The sequence below is a fragment of the Rhagoletis pomonella genome, unplaced genomic scaffold, assembly GCF_013731165.1.
Source record: "Rhagoletis pomonella isolate Grant_MI unplaced genomic scaffold, Rhpom_1.0 Rhpom_scaffold_00003, whole genome shotgun sequence".
Taxonomy (NCBI): Eukaryota; Metazoa; Arthropoda; class Insecta; order Diptera; family Tephritidae; genus Rhagoletis; species Rhagoletis pomonella.
The window spans coordinates 61,636,442-61,661,626 of NW_023458557.1; the positions used below are offsets into that span (position 1 = coordinate 61,636,442).

General features: G+C 34.0%; 1 protein-coding gene across 5 annotated transcripts in view; it reads right to left on the reverse strand.

The window, feature by feature from the left end:
• The window catches only part of LOC118735346 (zinc finger protein Elbow-like), a 228,093-nt gene that overhangs the window by 60,943 nt on the left and 141,965 nt on the right, over positions 1-25,185 (reverse strand). Inside the window, exon 2 of one of the 5 annotated variants that reach the window (XR_004992586.1) lies at positions 13,834-13,864. The exons of the other annotated variants lie outside the window; for them this stretch is intronic. The gene's annotated coding sequence lies outside the window, so the exon portion shown is untranslated. The remainder of the gene's footprint in view (positions 1-13,833; positions 13,865-25,185) is intronic. 5 annotated transcript variants of the gene reach the window in all.

Here is a 25,185-nt window from a genome sequence, read left to right on the forward strand (position 1 = left end):
TGCATTTACATATGTATGTACATACGAACGAGCACCAATTAATTTTAATTAAAGAATTGACGTGTCGTCTATTTCCGGTGTAGCAAACGTAGTACATAGGGCGACATCTAGATGTCATCTACCTCGCCCTATTCACTACAGCTATCGCCCTATGCACTACTTCACTACAGATGTCGCCCTATTCACTATGCTTTTTTATAGGAGCTTTTCAAAGCTTTGCTTTGTGGTGTCGGACACACAACATTGAAAGCTTCTGGATCCACAACATTGCAAGTTGATAAAAGCGTTGTAATAATAAATGGATTTTATTGACGTTGTCTTTTTTCGGTTGTTATAACTACGTAAATATGTCACTATTGTGTGCCATTTCAACATATGTCAACCCCGTTGATTATTGTGACTGTTGTTGCCATTTTGCTGAGTCCTATTATTGTGCTCATCACTCAAATGTTTTTTGATAGCACATTTTCCTTTTTGTTCGTTTTATTTAGCACTATGCATACGCTTGCGTATTTTCGTTTGTATCTTGGCAATTCAAAAATTTATCATGCACGAAACCATGATATTAGCGCCTACATACATACATATGTGTGTATGTATGTATGCACATAAGTGCGTAATCATATAAATATGCATATTTCAATATTTTTTGCAAGCGAAAAACACAGCAAGGCTGGCAGCTGTCAAATTGCCTAACCTTCAAATTGGCTGACTGACTGACTGATTAATGGCGTTCTTCTTTTAGGCTCAATAAAAAATTAAGCACTTTTGCTGTTGTTATATAATTTATAAATGCCTATATTTCGCATGACTGTCCTTATTCACATATATACATACATATGTACACATGTTTGCAAGTACGTAAGCAGTCAAAACAATTTATTATGAATATCCATGCCTACGCACATACATTCAAGAGTAATGACATTGGAAATGAATAATCGTTGCACATTTCATTTTCAATCATTTGCAAATCAGTCAAATCAGAATGTCATTTTTACCGCCATTTGTTTTTATGGCAGGTAATGTGTGATATTTGTGTACTTTTCCGCTTTGTAGCGATTACACAATAGTCCAAAAAGCAATGCAATTTAGGTAAAATATTTGTTTAAGAAACATACATATGGGTGTTTCCAGCGGAAGGTCCACCACGACAAAAAAAATAAAAGTTTTATATCTAACGTATTTACGGGCCGATTTATCTGCTTTTAAAATATATACTGGCTATGTAAGTAGAATCATGTTTGCATAAAATGGTCTTCCTAGGTGGTGCCAAGGTCGAGATATTTCGAAAAACCGTATATATGGTCCGATTTGGTTCGAATTTGGCGTATGTGGTTGAAACATAATAAATCATAGATTTCTAATACATTGACCCTGAATTGGCGCTGAAGTCAAAATATAAAGTATATTCTACATAAAATACATGTTTTATTTGCGTTGAAAATTCATTTAAAAGCAATATTAACAAAAATATAACGATGGAAATTTATGTCACGTGACGCTATGTCCGTGACGTTTCACACTTGGGGTTGTAAAAGAAAATTGAAACAAGTTGCATTAATTCAAAAAACTCTAAAAACAACTAGAGTTGCTCCAAATCATATTAAAATAAGTTTCATGAAAATGGCCATCCACAATTCGCAGAGTTTTGCAATTTTGTAAGAAAAGAAAAAATCAACTTCCATTTTTTGTCACGTAACGACACTCTCTTTAAATGCTTATATTTCAGGACCAAGCAGTTCGATTGATTTCATTTTTTCGGACTTAAATAACGGCCGCTTCTCATATAACGGTAAATTTCAGAAATGCTTGAAACTTCAATATTTCGAAATTGAGGGACGCTAATTTACTCAAAATTGATACACCCCGGCTTACCATCTAGCGGAAGGTTTCGGAAAGGCAACATATATTTAATACTTGCGCCGGGTATTTAATGTTCGGCTCCGCCCGAACTTAGACTTTCTTACTTGTTATTAAATATATTGCTATAATTTTTTAATTCATGTACCAAATAAAATAAACAATATTATTATATTATTTTTAATTTACCAAAATTATTTCTTAAAAATACTGGCATAAGCATTGGCATCCGCATACGCTGATCTTTTCGCGGATGTCTTAAATTGCACATTCGCAACATCCCTTGTTTGCATACATACACACAAATTAGTTTCATTGTCAGTCCTTTTAATTTGATTGACAATTCAAAAGAATTCGTTGACAAGTTGGATATTGCTTTTATCAGCTTTGTGTTGTATTGTGTTCTGTTTTCCCTTGCGGGTGGTTTCGCGGCTAAATTACAGCAAATATGTGCACATTGAGCAGAAAAAGTATACGCTTACGTATTCGCATCTACACATGTGTGCATACATACATACATACACATATGTATGTGCATATTTACATTTTAGGCATTTTTTAGTTTGGGTGCTAAAGTATTTTGCTTGCTTCTGTTTTATCTATCTACATACATATTTACATATTATGTTTCATACAACACAAATAAAATCATTTAATGGTGTTGGCGCCATTTTGACAGCGCGTGGAAATCGTTCGCTTTGAAGTTGGGAAGGTGAGGTGAGCACACCTCAACAAGGTAAATACATGTGTATGTATGTATGTAAGTAAAACCAGAGTGGGCAAAGATTAAGCGCAAAAAAAATTTTATGATTAAGCTTTGACTGTGAGGTGAATATTATTAAATTATAGGATTTCAAGACATAGATGAACGCATCAGAAAACAATTTGCTTGTGGGTGAATAAATACGTGTAAATACATATACGAATATACATACATATGGGACGTTCCATGTCTAACAGACCAAAGTTCTGCACAAAATTCTATGGGATAAAAATTAACGTAAAGCATGTCAAAATACTCGTAAATGTACAATGCATCAAATAAAATGTGGCAGAATTCAGTATTACGTAAATGCTGCGACCCTTAGAAAACGTCATGTCCGCAAACGCGCAAATAAATGTGTCATTCAGCTTGTTGAAACAGTTGTCAGTTATTAGATCAAGACGGATTCTAGTGTTTTTAAGGTCGCGGATCAGGAATGTGCCATCAGAATTTCAATATTCAAAATGGCGGATCCAATATGGCGAAAGATTTTTTAAAAATTTACCGGATTCATTCAGAATTTGGTACTCGAGATGTATCGAATTCGTTGATTACGAATCTGTGATCGGATTAGAAAACTTAAAAATGGCGGACCCAATATGGCGGACAAAAAAATCTAAATCGATTGGATTCGCGTAAAACTTTTCAATTGGGGGTTCTGCAGGCCGCTGATTATGAATCTGAAATCAGATTTAAAAAATTCAAAATGGCGGATCCATATTCGGTCAAATGGCGGATCCATATTCGGTCAAATTGGGTCCGCCATTTTGAATTTTTTTAGTCCGACTTCAGGTCCGTAACACCGTGCGATAAAAACTAAATAATTTTGAAACACATGGAACGTGCCATATACATATAAGTGTAATTTATAAAAGATCACTTAGCATGAAGCAAATTAATGAATTCTTGGCTTTTAATGCAACATTTATTTATTATTTTTTATATTTTTTTTCAATCGATAGCAAACAAAATTGAACATGCTTAATTACTTTTGATTGATATTGACGCATTAGGGTGTTACGCCAGCGCAAATTTATCAAATTGTACATATTTCGCAATATCTTGTAATAGCGTAAATGCTTGGCCTGTACGCAAATGTTTGTTAATTCGTATATGTGTTTACTTTGAGAATTTTGTCATTACTCAAGCTGTCAAAAACACTCGTTTTGACGTAATTACTAGCTAGTGCGCGTCGTTCGTTATGTAAAAGACCTACGCAACAATAAGAGACAAATCGGCATGACAGCTGGCATGTCTGGCGCGTCAGTCAAAATTGCAAAAACGCTATAAAAAATGTCATGTCATTTTCTTGATTAGACAATCGTGATTTATATATGTTTATGCATGCCAGAAAGTTTAAATACCCCGCGGCAAATAGAAGTGGTCCATAACTTACGGCGATCTACCTGCAGTAAAAATCGACTGTACTGGTTCTTTATCTATCGCAAGTTAATGTTTTTATCTATGTCTTCTTAGTTGTCCCCCGGTCATGAACATTTGATCCAGTTCTTAACTGTTTATTTCGAACAGTTATGGTACCATCACTTTTATATACAAAAAAGTTCAAGGTTAGATTTTTGCATATTTTTTTTATGTTATAATCGTATTATATTAGATATATTTTATGCTAAGTATAGTACTTATCACAACTATACGATAGTCAAATTATGACTAGTTTTGACTATTTACTTTATTACTTTTTTATAAAAAATACTAGCGAATGCCCGCTTACTTCGCGGCGCCTAATAAGATCTTTTGCGTTGGCCAATACAAAAATAGCGTTTAAAAGCAAAAGTGGTCTGCAAAGTCAACATTTCTAGTTTAAATCGAAACGACTAAAAAGCGGAGTCCTCCTCACACATATGCCAAGATTAGTAGCGCTGTGATTCCATATGGAATACTAATCCCTTTCGATTTCATACGTTTTACCGATGGTCTTATTTCCACCTGTGAGATCTCTGCCAAACATGGGTAATCTTTTTCTATGATCTTGCGACTACAACATTGGTGCGATGCGTATGCCAATAAAAGTTCTTATAAGGAAACTCAAGAGCACAGATGAGCGTTTTCAATTATAGGAGGGCCAATAATCCTCGCTTTCGCACAGGATGAAAAGTTTTCCCGTACATTGGCGAAATGAGTCATGTGATCTCATGAATATCGTTCAAATGAAGCCATTGATATACCTATCCTGTTCCTTCTTGGACAGATGTGGTCGAATCTTTCCTTGCCAATTCGCCACTTTTACAATTCGTCTTAATATTTATGGATTGGTTTCTTCGAGTCTTACTGCTGTAATAACGGCGGCCTCGAGCAACTTCGTCAATCGGAGGTAGATGAAAGATCACGCTTACACAGTGTTACGGTCTTTATATGCATAGTTAAACGCATCCTTGATTTAGCCATCTGAAAAGTAAATTCGTCTAAGATAAACATAGGGCCAAAGCAAAACAAACCCCGTGGGGGTTTCTATATATTTCGGCTGAAGCGTCATCCATTGGGTCCCCTTTCAGCAAAACCTTTGCTTGTCATGAAATGAATACGCATTAGGAATTCCAATCAGATTTTATAAAAAAAACGGATTTTCTAAATACCTAAACTTCAACGGGTCCATTTTTAGCAAAGGAATTTTCATCATACAGGTAGCCACGCTGCGAATTTGAAAAAAATCGGTTAATAAATACGACTTTTATAAGTAACTCGACCCCAGCGCCATCTAGCGAGTGTTATAGTAACGTATAACAGGGTACATATGTGGGTATAATCTCTGAAAATATGACTTAAATCTATCTAGTAGTTTATGAGTTAACTTCGAACAACGAAAACGACTATTATTTTATATATATAGAAGATAGTATATTCCTAAGAAAGCTTATACATAAATCCAGGATTCAACCTTTGTGCAATATTTAAAAAAAAACAACAATCTTTCGTAAAAATTTGAAATTTTTCAAGATTTGGAGTATGCAAACTATATTGTTGCAAACGGCAACATAATGCATGCAAGTTTGTTTATTTAAGGCATAACATTCCTACACAAATGGCAGTTCGACCGAGGCTGCACTTTCTTTACAGGTATCTACTAAATATAAAAAAGCACTAGAGCACAAAGTACATACATATGTACATAAGTATATGCTCAAGAAGTGCTTTTAGATATAAGCGGCTAATTTAACAAAGTGTTAAGAGAAGCAACCTAAAATATATTAGTCAATGCAGAAGCCGCTTTATACTCATATCTATGGAGTAAAACCCCATAAAACTATGGAAGAAAAGAGCGGAAAGGTGTGGAGTAAAGTCAGATTGAGCAATCAAGCGGGCGAATGGATATCATAAGGTAGTGCAATATCAACACTGCTATGGCTACTCGTGGTAAAAGAGCTACTAAACAAATTTGAAGGAAAGAAAACCGAACTATTTGCATGTGGCCAAATAGTAGCTGTCGACCGTTTCGTTTAATTTTTTGTCGGCAAAAGATTATAGTTTTAACAATTTGTATGGTAAAAGAGAATGCTTAGAGCAGTAGATACTTATGAGAACAAAATTGTAGAAATTTTAGTTCAAATTAATTGCAAAAAAGCGACAGAATACATATACAATTAGAAAAAAGTAATAGCCCAGTAAATTTAGATTAAATTACTTCGAAAAGAAAAATTGTAGTTCGGAACATTTGACGCAATTTTTTTTTATTTTACACGTAGATAATGGATTTAAAATCTTGCCCTCTCAATTTGATGTGGGAACATTCCGCCATTTTGGATTTTAGGTTTTTTGGGATGCTTGCAATTTGCAGGCTTATTTTGCATTTTTGTAAACAAGGTCATATGCAAATTAGTAGAGAATTTAATTTCCCACATTTTTTATACCCGAGCACACTTGTGCACAAGGGTATTATAACTTTGTTCACATAACGGTTGTTTGTAACTGGCAAAACGAATAGAGATAGATATAGACAAATGTATGCATAAATGATCAGAATGAAAAAATACATCGATTAAGCGGTTACTGAACGTCCGTCTGAGCACACGATAAATCGAGTAAAAGTTAAGATATCTTAACGAAACTCGGTGTGTGTACATATTTTGACTGATGGTATTGAAAATGCAAAAAACCGGACAATAACCACGACTACCTCCCATATAACGGTAGTTTTCAAAAATACGACAACTGCGATATTTTAGAAACTACTAAAGCTTATTCACTGTAAATGGATATTTACAATGATCTTTAAGACGAAAAATAACAATATTGATTTTTTTTTTTTGGAAATGGACGTAGCCACGCCCACTTATGATTACATGTGTATAACTTGGTAACCGATTCATTAATTCCTCCTAAACTTGGCAAATTTTATTTCAATAGTGTTATCGAGTTTTGTACCACGATTTGTTTATTATACACATTTTTTTAATCGGACAATAACCCGTCCACATTCCAAATAGCTATAATTTAGAGAATGCCAAATCTTCGGAAAATCAGTAAATACCGAAGCTAGTTTATTCAAAATTGATGCTTGCAATAATTCTTTAGCAAAAAATACGTTTATGATAAAATTTTGGAAAATGGGCGTGGCACCGCCCACGGTAACCGTTCAACCAATTTCTACCAATCTCGGTACGATTATTGTACTTGCCACATAAAAGCAAAACCCTGAAAATTGTTGAAATCAGACTAAAATTACGCCCGCTTTTCATATAGCGGTAAATTTCAGAAATGCTTGAAACTTCGAAATTTAAGGACGCTAATTTAATCAAAATTGATACTACCAACAATCCCTTGAAATAAGTAACATTATTATGGAACTTTGAAAAATGTGCGTGATACCGTCCACATATAATTATATATATAAGTATATTTCATTATGTCTAACTGTTTCATCGAAGATTTTTGAAATAGGGGTAAAACCACCCCTGCTTACCATGTAGCGGTAGTTTTCGGAAAGGTGAAAAAACTATGTTTAATACTTTCGCCGGGTATTTAATGTTCGGCTCCTTCGAATTTAGAGTTTTTTACTTGTTTTATTTACAGTTTAAGAAAAAACATTTTTTATTGCAAATAATTAGTAAAAATGTGCGAAAAATTGTTTCTGTAGAAAATACCTATTGGTATATTAAAATTGCCAAACTTATAGCGAATTCCATTCTCCACCGTTTTTTTTTTGTGCGACGCGCATATGACGACCGGGAATGCGGTAAGCATAGCGATGTAAGGGAAGCGGCTTTTTCACGTGGTTTTCTCAAGCCAGATTTAGCTAGGGTTGCCAACCGTACTATAATATATAGTATTGTACTATTTTTCCGGTCGGCGTACTATATACTGTTGGAAAAAATACTATATTTCTTCAATTATAAATATAAATATGTTTCAGTAATTTACTCGAAAAAATGTGTATTAAAATGGATGAACTTTATACTGAAATAAAAATATTAAATGAAATATTCTTTAAAGTAAAATGTAATTGTGAGTTTATAATCAAAAAAAGGTTATAATCAAGAAAGGTAACATAACTGACAAAGAATTAACAAATTTACTTAAAATTATTTCATTTCTACTCTCTATTACAACAACTGCGGCATTCACAGGAATAAATTTTCCATCGCTTAAACATCGTGCATACTTTTTCTTTTAAATAAAATACTATATATATTTGAAGTGTACTATATACTTTCCATTTTTTTTTTTTTTAAGTACTATAAATATCTTAGAAAATATTGGCAACCCTAGATGTAACTAGAGCCTATGTTCAACAGAAATTTTTGAAAAACAGCGAGAAACCGTAACTATGTACCGAATGGTTTATTTTAATTGTTTTTGGGACGTTCCACGTCAATTGGTGCAGTTAGGTGGCCAAAATTCTGTTAGAGGGATTACAAAGATTAAGGTCTTAAATCATCGTATAGCTGTCTCCCATCGAAAACAGTTTGGCTTTTTAAAAAATTCAACATGGCGTCTCAACTATCGCGTCTAAACTAACCGCAAATTAGATTTTGCTTTACAAATTTTGTGCCACTGGAGAACCCAACACTAAATAGGAAAAAGTAACAGTTTTTGGGGCTGCCAATTACGAACCTAGAGCTTGACTTTGAAAATTCGTAATTGCGAATGCAATATGGCGGCCAAAAAAATTAATAACGGTTCGATCAACTTGATATATCTTCCTCTGGGGTTCTTGGGGCCGTCTATTACGAATCTGGACTCAAGTTGAAAAAAATCAAAATGGCGGCAAAAAAATTAAAATAAATACATGTAAAATAGAAGTAAACTGCGTCAAAAGTTTCGAACGCCACTTTTCTTCTTAGTCTAAAGTTACTGAGCCAAACTTAAATTTTCGAACGAATTGTATATACATCTGAACTATGTTTATATGTAATTCAAACTGAAATTCAAATTCGAAAAAACGTTTACCTGCATCGGCTGTAGCTGAGTGTGTGGATGTACTTACTATTATTTGTTAGCTTCCGGGAGGTCCCAGGTTCTAATTGCTCAGACTCAACATGTCAAAATGATAACAAAACTTTTTCTTTTCTATCTGCTTTATAAAGATAAGTACAACGCATTTATATTAAAATAAATAATATGTTATATAACGTTAGTATTAAAACACACTTTGGCAGGTCGTAAAACGGGTTTTTCGGTTTAATTTTTACATCTTCAAGTTAAGACTTCTGCTGGTATATTTGTAGGAAAATTCAAATCAACGGAAATATCGCTTAAATACACCAGCACTTGTATACATAAAATGTTTATTTGCACATACGTACATAAATTCATGCATTAATATGAACATGACAGCAATAAAAACAGGTAGTATAAATGTCTGTTAACCACTTGTCCAACTGTCAATTTCACCTAACAGCAAGTGGCAACTAGCCAACTTGCAAAGCACATTACAACATAGTTTTGTTGGTGCTTGTTCAAAATGTAAAAAATATGTACATAAAAACAATTGGAAAATTATTACGTAAAAATATTGTAATCACTCAACTGCAAAAATATTTAATTTCATTTAATCACTTGCCATTTTTTCAAAGGTACTTACTTATGCGTCTGCTGAAAAATGCTAAACTGTTGGTGCTATGTAGGTCCTCGTAATACCCAAATCCATCTGAATTTAAATTTATTGTAACTAATATTTTCTGTCTTATCGTTATCCTCATATATGTTTTCATGATTAATAATATGTTCTTTGTTTTGGTTTTGGCTGACAGCTGACAATATCTTAAATAGACTAGCAACCCAAGCAGCCGCTTGTACCCATACATAAAACCGACCGAGCAACTAGTAAATGCTAAAAAAATATGCCTCCCGGCAACTATGTAAGTGCTGCTGTTATAAATTTGCTTTTGTTGTTTTTGCTCTTGCTGTCTGTTATATCTTACTGCTGTCTGTTGTCACCCAGACAAAATGTGGCACATTAATCAACCTCAAATTTTTGACAGCTGCAACTTTGCATGCGGCAGCAGCAAAATGTCAACTAAGTTATGTAGAATAACGACAAACACGAGGTATGCTTGGGTGGTTGAATGTGACCAGATAGAAAATTTTTGGGATATGCAAACTAGATTTTATGGAATAATGAATCAACGAAATAGAAAGTTTGGTATTACACATAACATGATAACGAATTCCAGTCGAATGTCATTTATGATGAAGCAGCTACTAGCGGAAATGAATTTTAGTCAGAATGCTATTCAAGAAAACCTATTATTTCCAGTCTCTGGTCTTTAAATTTTTTTACGAAATTAACATTTCTCACTGGGAAACTTTTTACTAATCTCCCATTTCTGTGGGCTTTTCTCCTTGTGTAGCTTGTCACTCGTCCACTCTCTAATGTAATAGTTAATCAACATACAGTTGACTGGTTACTGCATGCTGTTATTTCTGATTTACACGAGTCATAATTAATGCGGTGACAAATGTTGCAGCAAACGCTTGCAAATTTTCTATGTAATATGTAATTTGAAAAAAAAATTAACAGTTGGTGTCACTCACTCACAAGCAGGTATCTAATTGTTTGGAATTGTCTTTCATTGAAATGAGACAATAACTCAACTGTTTTGATAATTTTTCCGTGAAAAGTGTTTCATCAGATATCTGTTGTAAACAATTTCAGTTTCATTAAACACAACTATTGAAGACATAACATATCGCTACCTTAATTACTAAAGGGCCTAGCCAATACTTCTTTCGAAAATGCCACTGATCCAAACCAAACGACGAAGAAAATTGATTCAAGCTGAACATTTGAAGATACATTTGTAAAGCCGCTGTAGCTGAGTGTGTAGAGATGCGTGCTATTATTTGCTCATCTCGCCAGAGTAGGGCTGCCAGATATCTCTGTTGCCTAACCGGGACACTTTAGGGAGGGCCTCTCGCTCCCTTCTTTTTCATTTCGACATGCGAAAGGATGTAGTGAAATTTTATTTTGACAGACAAAAACAAAAACGTAAAAACATGAGATCATGAGATCATTGCAACGTACGCCAACAAAACAAAACAACTTATCACAACTAAAGCACAGAGAATTTTTCACAATGCATGAACCTTTTTTTTTTCTTTATAAAATTGCAGTTTATACTAAATATATGAAAAAACATAAAAATAAAATTAATAAACTTTGTGCTAAACTCGGGAAAATTCAATAAATTTGCATACAAATTTGCAACATTCTATTCAGACTTTTTATAAAAATTTGTAAAATGAATATTTGCAGCCCATTAAATTTTAGTTGATTTTTGGTATTCTTTTTTCTTGGTTTCTTCCATACAAACTATGTTCGATAATTCTTTTTATACGGAAGACACTGTCAGCACAAAAAAATAAATGTTAAAAATCAACGAAATTTGCTGGCAACTTCAGACTTGCACTTTATTAATTGGCTCAAAAGCTACATTTTCAAAATTTTTCTAATAGATGTGATTAGAAATTGTGATCTGATGAAGGAGCCTCCGAGCCAATAATTTTGTACGGCACTGGACTTATAAGTACTCTAGGTTTCATGAAAGAAAAAAATTTAAGTACAAAATAACATTAAAATATCAGTCGTATTTTTCGTTGCTGTGAACTTGTTTCAAAACTTCTGTCTTTTCCTTAATATAATTGTAAAACTCTGTGCACGTCATTTTGAACGTATTTAGGTACATATACTAATTATCAACTATTGCTTGTGCAAAGTTCAACTATCTCTAAATGTGACTATTTCACAAATTAAACCGGAAGTTTAGAATTAAAAAAGCGTGCTAAATTAAAAAAATGCGCATATGAAAGAGCACCAACCCAACTCCATTATTAAGTATAAAAATTTTAGTATTTAGTATAGAAATATTCAATTCAATTACGCCCATATTAAAATGAGGCGATTTGCAATTACCGATTGCTTTTTCATAATTAAGTTAAAAAATATTTAAATTCCATGCTGGTTGTAATGGGAATTGAACCCTGACCCTCCGGAAATTAGCAAATTGTGACAAGCATCGTAGCGCACTCAGCTACAGCCAGACATGTAAATGTGCATTTAAATGTTGAGTTTGAATCCACCACCACGCGTGCGTGTTATGAAAGTATTATTTTTAAATACGAACATTTTTAAACGATAATCAAATAGAAAATATTCATGTTTACTATGCGTTATTTCCCTCAGTGAATTCGTAACTTTTTTCTGAATATTACAACGCGTTTTTTCTCTTAGTGTAGTGATTTTTGAACTTTTATTCAAATTTGTGCAATCAAATCAAAAACCGGGACACTAAAACGAAACCCGGGACATTTTAAGGTTGGACCGGGACACCGGGACAAATAGTCTAAAACGGGGACATGTCCGGGAAAACCGGGACCTCTGGCAGCCCTACGCCAGAGGCATCATATTAAAATAATAATAAAAATTTTTGTTTTGTATCTCCGAATTATGAAAAAGCATCTGTGAAGTGCAAAATATAAACGTATTCAAACGAAAAATCGCCAACCAAAAGTTTGGTTACTGTAAACAAAATTGTGGTCAATATAACCAAACCTTTGTTCAAAATATCAACCAAGGCATTGTTAATATTAACCAAAAATCACGTTGATTCCTTTTCAAGTTTTAATTTGGTAATATTCACCAATTTTTGGTTGATTTTTCTCTCAGAGTAGGGTCTATTTTTATAAAGTTGTTTTGCTTGCCTTGTAAAGTAAAAAAAAATATTGGTTAGGGTCTTTGCAAATTATAGTAACGATATGTATTTATCCATTATATGTGCTCAGGTAAAAGAGTCAGTATTAGTAATTTAGTTTCTTTCATAACACTAGTCGATAAGAAACCCGACCTGTGGCATATGACCAACTCTTCTTATGTGAAATTTTCCACTAAATCTGAATATTGAGTCAAAATTCCTATATTTTGTTAAGTTTGTGTAAAAGCTTGAACTATTAATGAAACCGTAAATTTTTATGTCTTTTTACTTAACTTCAACATTTATTATCAAATTTATAAAACAAATTTTTTATGCTGATGTTTGCAGCGAAAGCAAATTTTTGCTGGAAATGTTAAAAATTATGGAATCTTGTCGATAAATCAATCCGGTTGGAAAATTTTGTTGACATAGATGTTGGAAAATAGGCTTTACTAATTTAAAAATAAAGCTAAGATTGGCCCATCCAAGATATCCAAAGTAAATTGCGAATTAAGCGAGTGCACTATTTTTCAGATCTAAAACAACCGCTGTTTGGCTACATCTGAATAACTGGTCTACTTACTTATAATCTGATTCATATTCAAATGGCGCAGGTCCAAAAATATTTTTATTTCTATAAACTTGTGTAACCAGTCAGTGAAAATATTGTACAATATACCTTCTTAAGTTTGGAATATAAATATATAAGTTTAACTTTAGGCCGTTGAAAAATAATAAGGTCAGTTCTAAATTTTAAACAGTAACCCAGTGGGAAAATGTAATGTATAGTAATCGAAAAAATAATCAGTAAAACAGCATTATTTTTCCCACGGCGATGTCCTAGGAAAAGTGGGGCATTCCATTTTGCATTACCAGTAATGCAGAAATGAATGTGATTTAATATGAAGTTTTTCCGAGTTTTCGAATACATTAGAATGCTGATTACATATTAAACAGTAATAGAATCTAGACTCATAAGAAATACATTACATTACTTATCACGGCAAGAAATGCATTACTACTTTTCCCACTAAGAATTAGTAATATCTACATATTTACCAGTACCAGGCTAAAATTTTGGATCACTCACCTGCAAAGAGAAAATGGAAAGATTTAACATTAATTTCTACATATGAGTGTATTTGAGGTCTATATTAAAAAGAATAGTACATATCGACACCTGAGTGGAAGATCGACCTATGGGGCAGCCAGTTCCAAAACGCCTTATCTCGGAAAACTTTTTAAGAATTCGGTTCAAAAATGCCCTATATCAGCACATTTTCAATACGTTTTCAGTTGAGGTAGGGCGTTATAATAATAAATAAAATTCTGACGTAGGGCGTTTTTGAAAAGTTTTCTGAGATAGGGCTTTTTCTAACTGGCTGCCGAGATAGGTCGATCTTCCACTCAGGTCACGATATATTTACATGTACACGTATAGGTATAAAATTTCATAAACAAATTTACATACGTCCATACATATGCTTCTCACCGATATCTTAGAAACTGTTCTTAATTTAAACTATGGTTATAAAGATTGCAGTTCCAATCGCAGCAGCATGTAAGGTATATTTATTTATATTTTGGTACACGATGGAAGACTACCATTCTCAGAAATTAGTGAGCATACCCAATTTAAACTAACGGCTATTTGAAACGTGATATTTTCGCGAAGTTCCCGTGTTTAAAGTTGTTTATGTAAGTTTGTAGCCATCATGGAATGTTGTTCGCTCGCAAATCGTGTCTCCAAAATTGGCCTGCTCAAATACAGCCATGAAAATGACGAAATATTTCGGATATTGTGGTCGTTGAAAATCAATCAAAATTTTATGTACCGTTTCGTGAAGTTATTCTGGGAGACTGGTAGAATAGTCTAGCGTAGAAAATCAAGTTGTTTCGGAACTTTATGAACGTCAAAAGCCATTAAAGCCGTAATGAATCGAATTGGGACTCAGCGCATATAAAATACGCTCCGAAAACTTACATACATATTTACATACGGAAGCGTTGAAACAAAAATGTAAGTGAAAATTGAAAGCTTTGCTTCGGCAGTATGCGAAGAAAGGTGACAAATTAATTCTTTTCATACTATTTTATGGCATTAGGTTTGGAAAAAGTGTACTACTTTTTTCTTCGAACATGAATTTAGATATTACATCTAGAGTTTCCATTTGTAATGTGACTTATCGTGACATCTTACAAAGAATATTTTTAAATTACTAAATTTATCCCCGAAAAACCGTTTTCGTGGGACATTTTCGAACCAATACTGAATGAGTAGAAAATTATCCCATTAACATATTTTCAATTTTGACTTATCTCTTAAAGCATAGACACGCGGCACCGTTGATCCGGATCAACTGGTTAATTCTGAATGATCTCGGGAATTAACTGCAGCTGATCCCGATTAAGTCATAGAGTTAATTCCAAAATTAGTTCGCAACAGGAGAATTTTCGATGGCAACACTGGTAAAAATGGCCAGAAGTTGTCTGTGGTATAAGTAAATAAACAAAACAAGCGAGTTTGGCGTCCGCGGTAGCCGTCTGGTGAGAGCTGCGTACTAGAAGTCTGTAGGTCCCTGGTTAAGTCCTAGGTTGAAGCGATTGCTAAAAAAAATTTTTGTTTTTATTATTTATAAACTCTACTGCCGTGGGACTCGAACCCACTACCTTGTGGCTCGTTAATCCGCATTACTGCCGCCTGTAAAGGCACAGTTTTGATAATATAAACTGAGTCTGTCTGTCTATACCTTTACAATAGAATTTGATGGTCATTTCTTTCGCTCTGTTGCGGAGTTAGATGGTTAAAATGATCCGCAAATATGTTAACTGTCGTTTTTTGTAGATCAATTAAACACATATTATATCTATAGTGCAAGGAATACATGGTTTCCTATGCCTATGCATACACATTTGCACAAAGGGGGCAACTTTGATCGGCCTAAAATGGATTCAGGCGTGAACTTTCCAAACGCTGACGCACGACTAATTTTCCTGCCTCCCCTGAAAGAAGGATACGTTATACGCAACCTGTTATTATTAAATACATGCATATAATTACGAAATCAGTTTCTAGCCACTTTACGCATGTATCTAAGTATATTCAATCACGATATTCTAACCATTAGAGCGCCGAGTTAATTTGCACTTTTTCACTATGCAAATATTGATCCAAAAAAATTATAGAAATTAACAAACTACATAATTCAATATTCAAAATCTCGTATTTATTCAACACATGTTAAGTCAACCGTACTTCAAGTTAGGTGCTAATTTAATCCAAACGCATTTACTGCCCTAATAAATTTTTGTTGAATCGGCGCTCCTAATTTTGTGAAATTTTCATTATACATATACTACATATATTACGCTCACACCATTTTAGCTGGAGTGTCACTTATTCAAGCTGTCCATTGAAGTTGTCACTTAAATGGAAACATTAAATATTTGTGCATATTGACTTTATAATTAGCTGTTAGCGCAACAATTGTGGCTAGTTGTTAAAGTGTTTTCTAGCATATATACATATGCACATATTCGCCAAGTATATATGTATGTATTTGCATAAACTATACTAGAATATGTGTACGAACTAGGATCTCTGCAGGAAATTAGACCATTGTAAAGAAAGTTGGTATACAGTATTTGTGTTATTTAATAAAAAAATTAAAACCTTGCAAATATATTCTGATTTGAAGATATATATATTAAGGTATGCCACAATGAACACCAAGAAAAAAATTTTGTACAGATTTTTTACTCCTGAAAATTGGTGTGGATTTTATATATTTAGCTTTACAAATATCAGCAATGTAATTAAATTTTATGTTTCTGCATGAAAACTCGAATTTGGATGAAACAAAATATATATTAAACTAGCTGGTTGTTGACGGGAGTAGGCCACCTTTTCGCTTCGCGCTGCAGTTGCAATGATCTACATATGTCGCATGCTTTGTGCATTTTCATACAATTTATCGAATCTGTCACTCAATGCGTAGCAAGCGTTTTATCAGGCATCAGCTTTAGATACCAGAAGCAATAACAAAATAAACGTAAAGGTTGGTTTTTGTTATAATGCTACTAACTGATTGATATGCCTTGGTCCACACTAATAAAATTCTTTTAATATTTTCTTATTCGGACTCTTCTGTTAAATTATATTCTTTTATATCTACTTAACACCGTTAGAAAAGATCTACAGACGACCGACATTCACCTATTTATCTTATATTGCAAGCTAAGATTTGGTTAAGAACCTAATATAATTTCGCTTCATGGTTTATAAACAGTTGCAACTGTAAGTAGTGTCAGTGGTGATGCTTGCAATCCCATCGTGTTTTAAGGAGTGTTCCTGAAGTAATAATGCTTGACAAGATTGGGAACAATATTGAAGCAGACGCGAGTGTTCCTGGCGTTGCAGGCCAAACTTTAGAATAATGGGACGTATGACTTTCAGTGGAAGTTAGTTGTATATTTATACACTTAAGTACGTTGGCAGTTCCAAAATGAACCAAGGCAATGGTCTCTACTCTGAGAGCCTGCAAATCATCCGGTTGTTTTGCCGGCCTAATAGCATGGTCCCAGCCATCATCTTTATTGAAATCCCAGAGGCATTGAAAGCAAACGGATCCTAAGCAATATCGAGGGAAACTATTCAGCTGATGAGATGTTTAGGTATGGGTTCCGATATGCCACTAAATTAGGCAGAAAGTTTTATACAACCATATATGGAAAAATTTATGAACGCACTGGAGCTATTCAATATGGTTTATGAACCGAACACGGCTTGACGGTAAGGTCTGTAGGTTATTGTGGTCCTGGTTAGAGAGGCAGAAGACCACTTGGAACTCAACAGATCTGAAGAAAAACGTATCACACTGTGCTGGTTCACCGATTCTCCATCGTTTTCTTTCTATTGAAGCTATCGCAATAAGAATGACTAGGTACTTTTTACTTGCAATCGAAGCGACTCAAGCACCTGCTATCACGCTTCTTCACTGGTATAGAGCTCTCCAACCCCCTCAACTTCATTGCCGTCATTATTCTTTCTTTCCTCATTGCTAAGGAACCTCGGCTACGGGAAGATTTCTGTTCCATTCTCTGAGGGCACTTACAATGGCAAACCATGACTACGAGCGAATCTGAATTCGAACCGTCTTTGTGTGCCTTTACTTGATCGTAATTAGGAATGCCGCATCTCCCTTACGGTTTTATGAAGCGATCTAGACAAAGCTTAAAATTATTTCCAGCAGGGAAGGGCATGTGCATACATTTATATATATATATATATACTACAACTCAACTAAAAACTAATCGACCACATTAATGTTGCCACAAGTCATCTTATAATTACTTTTGTTGTTGCTATTAAAGCTTTCACATTGTCAGCTAATAAGCGCGAACATTTTTAACTAACCGGGCAATAGAGCGTTGAAACGTTCATGAATGCAATATACCTACGTACATATGTATGCACTACATACATATCTACAAAATGTGTGTGCATGTTTTCGCCAAACGAACCAATTTTGCATGCTAATTTCAATTTAATTTTCAAATTGATTTTTAAATCACAACACAAACTCATTGTCAACGACAGACATGCACACGAATACAACGGCTTGTGGAAATGAATGCGTCAGCTAAATTCACTAGATCGCTCTGTCGCGGACACGATAAACAAATTAATATAACAAATTTTTATATACTTTGTCAATTGACAGGCAGATAGTAAATTTGTGGTAAGCAATCAACCGCTTTGCATACAAAAATATTAAGTGTGTTTGTGTGTGTGGCAAGGTAAGTACGTGAGTGGCGAGTGTTTTTGTTAGCTGAAATTTGCATGCAATTAACGGTTTTGCTGTTCATATATGTGTATTAATTTGAGTGCTCATGTATGCATACACCTTATATTTAATAACAAACGTACATACATACATATGTACACACATACATACACCTCTTAAAGCGCATGCAAATTCAGCGCCACAAAAGGTGTTAGAGCGTAAGTGCTTGAAGGCATTTAAGCATTTGAGCGCTTAAGCTCAATTTACTTATTTCTGTTAAAGTGAGGAAAATTTACTCAACTTTGCCACGTTGTGTTGCAAATGGCGAGCAATAACTACAGGGTGTAAGAAATTTATAAAAAGTTGGAAGTGATGGGAACCGGACCATCCGCATTCGATAAAGCTGAGCATGGATCACGTAACTTTGAAACGATAGTCGTTCAAACGCTACTGACTAAACGATGTCGTCAAAACACTGATTCATGTATTTGTGTTGCTGTTACGTGTTTGTTGTTAAGGCATCCATACACCTGTGCGATTCTGTCGGAACGAATCCGCCCCGTTTTTGTTGCTAAAGACTTCACTACTTCGAAAACGCAAGTACGCACACATCTATGTGATTCTATCGCAGTAAAAACTGTCAATTTATAGTCACACAAAAATTATTTTTCAACAAAAATAAAATTGGGCGCGTTTCTAAGATGCAATTATTTACCCCAACTGTAGCGGAAATGCTGTCAACTGTTGAGTCCAACAGTTACGTCTTAGAAACGGTATGATACATGAACTGCCAAACAAACAGCTGATATTTGTAAACAAGCAAAATTAAATAAAAGAGGATAAAAATAAACAATTTTACTAAGCCAAAAATATGAATATATGAACACTAAAGCATCCCAACTTAAGCTACTATTCCATACGAACACTCGTACATACATATTTACTTACATATGCTTATAAGTCCATGCATTTTCCATTTATCTCTTATATATAAAAATAAGTGCACGTTTTTGGTGTGACCTCATAACTTGAGAACGGCTTCACCAAATTCAACCAAGTTTATGTGGCATATTCGATCTATCATGCAGATGGTTTATGCGAAGTTTGCTCGAATTCGGAAAAGGGGGCGTGGCACCACCCATACTAACTAAAATATAAAAATAAGTGAACGTTTTTGGTGTGATCATATAACTTGAGAACGGCTTCACCGAATTCAACCAAATTTATGCGGCATATTCGGGCTATCATGCAGATGGTTTACGTGAAGTTTGCTTGAATTCGGAAAAGGGGGCGTGGCGCCTCTATTTTATATATAAAAATTAGTGAGTTAGCTTATAACTTGAGAACGGCTTCACCGAATTCAACGAAATTTATATAGCTTATTCGGGCCATCATGCAGATATTTGATGTGGAGTTTGCCCAAATTTGGAAAAGGGGGCGTGGCATGTGTATCTTTTGTATACAAATAAGTACACGTTTTTGGTGTGAGGTTATAACTTGAGAACGTATTCATATTCAGGCTATCATGCAGATGATTTATGTGAAGTTTGCCCGAATTCGTAAAAGGGGGTGTGGCACCTCCCATACTAACTAAAATTTGTATGTTGTATATCTCTTGAAATATTTGTGATAGAGTACTGGAAGTTGGTATAGAGGTATATCAAAAAATTCCATACTCATGGAGAAAAATGGGCGGTATTGGAAAAGAGGGCGTGGCACCTCCCATCTTATATATAAAAAATAAGTACAAGATTTCAACCAAATTTATACGGCATAGTCGGGCTATTATGCAGATGGTTTGTGTTAAGTTTCCCCGAATTCGGAAAAGGGGGCGTGGCACCACCCATACTAACAAAAATTTTCATCTGGTATATCTCATGAAATATTTGTAGTAGATTACTGGAAATTGGTATAGAGACATATGAAATAATTCCATACTCATGGAGAAAAATGGGCGGTATTGGGAAAGGGGGCGTGGCACCTCCCATCTTAAATAAAAAAATAAGTGCACGAATTCTACCAAATTTAAACGGTATATTCGGACTGTCATGCAGATGGGTTATGTGAAGTGGGCCCGAAGTCGGTCCAGCGGTTCATGATATATGACAGTTTATGTCTGTCACATGAACCGCGTATATGGTACAACAGAACATACATGAAAAATCGAAAACATAGTGAAAAATTGTTGCTATAATGTGCTGTGTTTATTTTTTCTTCGGGTAAATTAAGTCAAGTATAAACATGGCTGCAAGTTTTTCAATAGGGATTTTGTAGAGCCAATGGAATGAAAGTCAACACAACACAACATATCTGTCATTTCATGGTATTATCGAAAAGGTGGTGTACATTAATATTCGGTCTTTCTATTTTGGGCTTTGGAGAATCAACACGTGTGTTTAATATAGTTCTTAATTCATATTTAATTTTATTTTTTTTCCTCAATTTCAATATTTTTGCACAAATTTGTTGCAGCGTTTCGTACGAAAAGTTTGAGTACACTGGAAATTTTCCTTGCAGGTATTTCTCGTCATTGATTTATAGTGAACAAAACCATTGTGGAAAATTGTGGCTGTGTGTGTTCTTTGGCTTCGAACGAAGTTTTTTCAAGTGCTCTTTTACTGTCGATTGTGAATTTCATTTGATTATTTTAAAAAAAGTACGTTTACCATACGATTTATCGAATTCGTTCCTATGCATTGAGTTTTTCGTTCGCTATTGAATAAAATGCCACGATCCAGTCGTTCAAATATAGGCCGACGTACGCGTCTTGCGAACATGATGTTATCGCAAAGAAGATCGCAAAATGTTGAGGAGCACTCCCAACAAAGTGAAGTACGACGTGGACGGTATGCGCAGAATACAGCTGTAGAATCACAGCGTCCAAGAAATCCACCACGAGCCAGTCGTTAAAATATAGGTCGACGTTCGCGTCATGCGAACATGATGTTAACGCAAAGAAGATCGCAAAATGTTGAGGAGCACTTCCAACAAAAGGAAGTACAGCGTGCAGGATTTTTCATTAATTTTTCAATATTTTTCAATATTTGGTGTAGAGAAGCACACCGGGGTACCGCTAGTTTTAAATATACACGTGTATTTTGTGTATGTGCCAGTTTCATATTTTTTTTTTTTAATTTATTATGAAAACTGATGGAAGGGAAAAATAATTTTTCTGTTAAATTGTTGAGTTCATGTAGCGAAATAATTTTACGATGGAAAAAATGGCGTCGAATCAACAACCGTTCAGCTGAGCGGAACTACTCAACTGTGCGTTTCTAAATCAAGCGCTCAACAGTTTTACGTCTTAGAAACGCGCCCATTGTTAACTTTTCTACATCAAACATGTTTTTTTTTTACGTTCATTTAATCTTGAAAAATTCGTCTATGGGCATTTTCGTTCTCAAAACGCGGCAGTCTGCGTGTTCGGCCCCGATTAAAAGAAGAACGGTGAATAAATCGTTGCAGCAAAATCGCGGAAGTGTGTGGCGGTTAATTTAAAACTGTAGTCTGCATTGTTGTAATTTTCGTAGGTACGGATTCGCACCGACAGAATCGTAAAATTGGAATCGAGTTGATGATATCGCACAAACGATCAAACAATTTTTGATTTTCTTGAAGCAAGACAATCTCAAACCGATATCGTTCAGACGATTGTAGTCATACGTGATTCATGCCCTAATTCATGGTCTAATAATAAAAAGTACCAAAGGATTTGAAAAAGTTTATACCCGAGCGCATTTGTGCACAAGGGTATTATTTACAACTTGGTTCACATAACGGAATCTAGATGGAATACGTTTGCAGCCCCTTCTATTATGATTACCACTTATTACCACATACATATGTATGTACATTAGACTGCATCACCAAAAGAAGTTGTGGTTTTTACGCCGGGATTACAAAATTTATTATATTTCAAGACGTCCACCCAAATATTTCGGAAATATATTAAGATTTAAGCAAGCTGGACCGATTTGAAAATACCTCCAAAAATAGAGTTTTTTATGAATAAAAATAGTTTCTTAAAAAGTTGTTCGAAAAAAGTCCCCTCAGATGACAAAGCAGATTACGCTTAAAAAATCTGCATAAAAATATTGAAAAATCTTTTCAACGGAATCTTAATAATGAGATTTTTGATGCTGTCTTTTTACTTTTTTTAAAGATTGATTTACGAAAAACTTAAATACCTGGGCCAAAACTATTCTGATTTAGACTTATGCGATCTCGGTAGAAAGGTATTTTCCCACTATTTTTATTTATGTGCAAAAAAAGTCTCTCGTGTACCATTTTTTTCTTTTTCAAATACCAACCAACGCATCTTAGTTCAACTGTGAATGATGTTCGTTCATCCTACATTTCTCTTTCATCCTTTGAATTAGCTTATTAGCAAAGAAATAAAAAAGGTGATAAAATACCTTTTCAATGATACCTCACAAGTCTAAATCGGAATAGTTTAGATTCAGTTATTCAAGTTTTTCTTATACCAATCTTTGAAAAAAGTTAAAAAACAGCTTCAAAACTCTCATTATTACGATTTCGTTCCAAATTTTTTTAAATTTTTTTTTAAATATTTTTATGTACATTTTTTAAGCTTAAACCGTTGTCATTTGAGGGGATTTTTTCAAAGAATTTTATTCATAAAAAACTCCATTTTTGAAGGTATTTTCAAATCGGTCCAGCTCGCTTAGATCTGAACATTTTCCCGAAATATTTTGGTGGACGTCTTAAAATATAGATTTTATAATTCCAATAGAAAAACGGTATCGATTTTTTTTTTGTATGGGGAGTGAAGCAGTCTAATGTACATATGTGTTTCTCGCTAACCGTCCTATCAATTTGTGTCAAACTCGGTGTAGTTATTGTACTTTGCACATAAAAGCAAGACGTTGAAAATGTTTGAAATCGGACTAAAATCAAGCCCACTGTTCATATAAAGGTAAATTTCAGAAATACAGATACTTCGATATTTCGAATTTTAAGGACGCTAATTTACTCGAAGTTAATACTCACAACAATATTATGGACAGAAATAACATTATTATGGAGTTCTGATAACTGCATAAGTTCATCTTATTAAGTGTAACTGAACATACCATGGAAGATGTTTGAAATTGGGGTAAGACCGCCCCTGCTTACCACGTTGCTGTAGTTTTCGGAAAGAGTACTTGCACTGGATTTTTAATGTTCGGCCTCGTTCGAACTTAGACTTCTTTACTAGTTTTGTAAGTTTCTATACAACCTAGTCTAGATATCAACCTCGTCGGTAGGTATCATAGCAAAAACCATACAATAGCACGAGAGGTAGATTTTGCCTGCCGGAAGTAGTTAAATATTGCGCCTAAAAATATACACTGCATACGCTACGAAATGGACGACACGCCATTTCTTTAAATAGAATTAAATATATATTTTATATTTAAAATTTTTTTTATATCAATATATAAATGGAATTAAATATATGATATTTTATATTTAAAATTTTTTTTATATCAATATATGATATTTTTTATTTAAAATTTTATTTTCTTTATTGTTTGATCTTGTTGAAAGTTAATTTGTTAATAATCAAAAGCTTTCTCTTCCAATAACAAACAAATTCATAGAACAATAAATTTAACTTCAAGAGTTTAAACAGGTGTGAAAACATACAGTTTAGTTTCCCTACATTTACTCCCCTCCAGTAAAACGATAAATTAATTAATGTTAAATGTTATTTTCTTTTTTGTATTTGGAATTTGATAGTGAATTAGAGTTTTGTGTTGAACTAGAAATTATATTTGCAGTAGCGTGTTTCTGTAACTCTTCTCTACCGATTATTTCTCTACTGGTAGAGAATATAAGTACGTCATTCTCTACTACTCATAAGCAGTAGAAAACAGGGCGGCGAGTTCATATCTCAATTCGCTTTGGTAGAGAATTGTTACAGAAACGAGCTACAGGTTTGAGTAAATCTATTGAAACCGTTTTAATCATATTTCCATGTTGAATTTTGAGCACTTTGTTATTTTTCGAAATAATTTTAAAAGGTCCATCATAAGGTGATTGCAAATTTGACTTGTGAATAACTTTAACAAAAACGTACTCACAAGTATCCAAATTTTTAGGAACAAGAGTATTCTTTATTGTGATGTATAACCTTTGATCTAACATTTGAAAAATATTTTCTTAGCTTAGAAAGAGCTTCATTTGTATTATCAACTTCATTATTATAACTGTTCGTAAAAACTAATTCACCCGGTGATCTTAATGTTTGTCCATAAACTAATTCTGCAGAAGAGCATTTTGAATCTTCTTTAAAAGACGTACGTAATCCCAATAATATCCAAGGAAGAATTTCAGACCAGACAGTAATAGCAGTCTTTAATGTCCTATGAAATCCTTAAATCATCCCGTTTGATTGGGTATGATATGGAGACGTATGAATTTTGTGTGATCCTAACAATTTAGTAAATTCTGTAAACAATTTTAATGTAAATTGTGATCCTTGATTTACTGTTATATAAAGTGGAATGCCAAAACGAGGAACGTAATTTCGAACAAATGTTGTTGCCATAGAATTTGCTGAAATATCCCTAAGTGGATATGCTTCTGGCCAACTTGTATGTATATCAATGATAGTTAATAT